The sequence below is a fragment of the Triticum aestivum genome, chromosome 2D (assembly GCF_018294505.1).
Source record: "Triticum aestivum cultivar Chinese Spring chromosome 2D, IWGSC CS RefSeq v2.1, whole genome shotgun sequence".
Taxonomy (NCBI): Eukaryota; Viridiplantae; Streptophyta; class Magnoliopsida; order Poales; family Poaceae; genus Triticum; species Triticum aestivum.
The window spans coordinates 606,483,717-606,487,341 of record NC_057799.1 but is presented as its reverse complement, the minus strand read 5'-3'; positions in this window follow the sequence as shown (position 1 = coordinate 606,487,341).

Below are 3,625 nucleotides of genomic sequence, written 5' to 3'. Positions count from 1 at the left end.
CAAAGGCCGTCGGGGAAAGGGGTTAAAAACCGTTTGTTTAGCAGCTCGTTGTACTAGTGAAGGATCGAGTCCGGAATGATGATATACAAGATAGAGTTGAAGTAGCACCAATTAAAGAGAAGTTTGTTCAACATCATTTGAGATGGTTTGGGCATTTTCAGCGCATGCCTCCAGAAGCTCCAGTGCATAGCGGACGGCTAAAGCATGCGAAAAATGTCAAGAGAGGTCGGGGTAGACTAAATTTGACATGGGAGGAGTCCGTTAAGAGAGACCTGAAGGATTGGAGTATCACCAAAGAACTAGCTATGAACAGGGGTGCGTGGAAGCTTGCTGTCCATGTGCCAGAGCCATGAGTTGGTCAAGAGATCTTATGGGTTTCACCTCTAGCCTACCCCAACTTGTTTGGAACTAAAGGCTTTTGTTCTTGTTGAGATAGAGTTGGAGTAGCACCAACTGAGGAGAAGCTTGTCCAACATGAGATGGTTTGGGCATATTCAGCGCAGGTCTCCAGAAACTCGAGTGCATAGCGGACGGGTAAAGCGTGTGGAGAATGTCAAGAGAGGTCTGGATAGACCGAATTTGACATGGGAGGAGTCCATTAAGAGAGACCTAAAGGACTGGAGTATCACCAAAGAACTAGCTATGAACAGGGGTGCGTGGAAGCTTACTATCCATGTCCACAGCCATAATTGGTCGCGAGATCTTCTGGGTTTCACCTCTAGCCTACCCCAACTTGTTTGGGATTAAAGGCTCTATTGTTGTTGTTGTTGTTGTTTCATTATATTAGAAAGACACTTTACATAAAATTTTGAAAATTGTTAATCTTGCATTTTAAAAGTATTAAATAGGTATAGAAAAATGTTTCTATTGTATACGAAAATATGTATAAATGTGAATGCAACAAATGGAAAACGTTAATCATGTAGATGAAAAATATTAATCATATTTATGAAAAATGTTTCTGACAATTATAAATTGTTGCATATTTCAAAAGAAATATACATGTTAAAAAATGTTTATACAATGTAAAGAAAAAGTTTATGTAATTCAATAAAAAAATTATACATTCCAAAAAATGTGCATTACATTTAACAAAATCTTTATAAGTTTCAAAATTGCGTTTGTTTCATTTCCAATGAATGTTCGTACAATGTATAATTTTTTGAATAGTTCATAAAACACTTAGGATTTGAAAATGTTTCAATATGTATTTGAAAAAATAACACATATTTGAAAAGATATCCAAAACATGTTATCGGCAAAAATATTAAACATGTATTTGGGCAATGTTAAACGGGTATAAACCAATGTTTTAAATATATATAAAAAATTGTACAAATATGTATGAAAAAAAGTAGACATGTACTAAAAAAACTAACCCAACGAAAATCGACAAAAGAAATCAAAACTAAAGCGAAGAAAAAAACCCTAAAGGAAAGCAAGGAAGGAACAAAGAAAACCATTGTATAAAAGAAGAGAAATAAAAACCGATAAAAAACATTGAAAAACAAAGAAAAGCAGAGCATAAAAGAATAATAAAAAAGAAAAACTTGTGAAAGTACAAAGAAAAAAAGGAAAGGAAAAGAATAAAAAACAAAGAAAGAAACCGAACCGAACCGACCGAATCCATCAACCAAAACAAAGAGGAGTGAACGCAGCGAAGGACAAAAAACTAAATGGTCCGGGCGGATGCTAGTCCACCTATAGGCGATATCTAATAGTAATCTCTACGGGCGAGACATAGCCCCGGCGTCAGTGTATGGCCTATCTTTTGTTACAGGGTTGTAGGAGAATCGGGTGTTGCTTAAGCCCATTTCGTGGACAGCTCAATCGTTCCAATGTTATAAGGCCTGCTTGTGTTGCTGAATACCAAAACTTCTCGAAAACAAATTAACAAAAAAAAATCTCAAATAACGAACTCTTTCCAAACAGACCTGAAATGTAATACTGAGGGGTATTTTCTGCGGGAATTATTGATGTAACCTTCGTTTTCAAGGAATTTTTGTTATTCTTGTTTATTATTCCTGCATGCTCAATTTGCTATACTCTGCTTGAGTAATTATACATAAGTAAATATTAGCAAAACGGCCCTTGCGTTGCAACGGGGGAAAAAAATCATAATCTCCAATGACCATGACCACATTTTGCTGCATCACCAAGATACACTATCACTCTCATTTTTGTGAAACTGTGAATAATTTTTGAAAATCATGAACAATTTTTAAAACTCGTGAACATATCTGAAATTGTGAAAAATTTCAAATTGCTGAACAGTTTTTACAGATTTTCGAACATTTTCTAAAATCATGAAAAAATTAAATCATGAACATTTTGTACTATTTACAAACATTTTTTTACCAAATTTTGAATACTTTTTCAAATATTTTTCTTAAATAGGCGAACATTTCTAGAATCAAGGAATATGTTTGTGGAAATAGGTGCAAAAAAATTTGAAATTCACAGACATTTTTTCAATTTAACGAGCATTTTTTTAAATGCATGATTGTTTTTTGAATCCGCAAACATTTTATTAATCAATAAACAATTTTTGAAGTCATGAACAGTTTTTTAATTTTTACGATATTTCTCAATTCATGAAATTTTTTTGAATCGGCAATTTTTTTCAATTTCAATAATATTTTTTAGTACACGAACTTTTTATCAAATCACAAACATTTTTTGTTTTGCTGAACTATTGATTTCGAAATTTCAAACGTTATTTTGAATATGCAAACATTTTATAAAAATTACGAGCATTTTTGGAATCCATAAACATTTATGAATTATTAAACATTTTATTTCAAAATTCTCATTTTTAATTTTTCGGAACTTTTTTGAAATTCCAAATTATTCCTCGATTATGGGCCAAATTATTGCCCATGCAGTTGAAAAAAACGAAGACGGAAAAGGAAAACGAAAGTTAAAAAAACAGGTAGCAGGCGCGTAGTGTCTTCTCCCAGCGCGCAGAGCGTAGTATAGAAGGTTTCTTCTGCATGGGCCGGCCCAGGTGGGATTCCCCTGTGTGAAACGTTTTTTTTATTACTTATAGGTAGCATGAGGGCAGTTTCGATGACCTACGGACAAAAGCAATAGCCGCTTTATTATTAGGTAGAGATATGATCCCACCTCCACATCTTTTCAATGAATTGTTACATCTATTGTGAGGCTCCAATCTATGTGGAACAAGCAGCCCTGGGTTCTAGTTATGTCCTTTTAGAGGATAGTTCTGGCCATGGACCATGAGTATAGTTTTATCAATGGCTTCATTGCTAGCTACATGCCACAAGTGTGGGACAAGAAGCAATGATTTCTAGAGTCCAAAGTTGTGGTGCTCAGGCACCTTGGTGCTAGTTTTTTCTGGAAATAAAATAAAACAATATATTTCAAAGTTTCAAAAAATCAAAATTAATTCTATGAAAACTTGTATGTATTCGCTACCAATCCATGAAATTTTGTTTCGAAAAAATGTAATTTGTAAGCAGTACAAAAAAAATATCCCGGCCCATTAACAATAAAAAGAAGACCATTTAAAAATTCATATTTGTCTTTTTTATACCTCACATGTGAAAGTAAAATGAAATGAAATTTTGCAGATACACAACAAACATTTGTGTGTGTGTGTGTG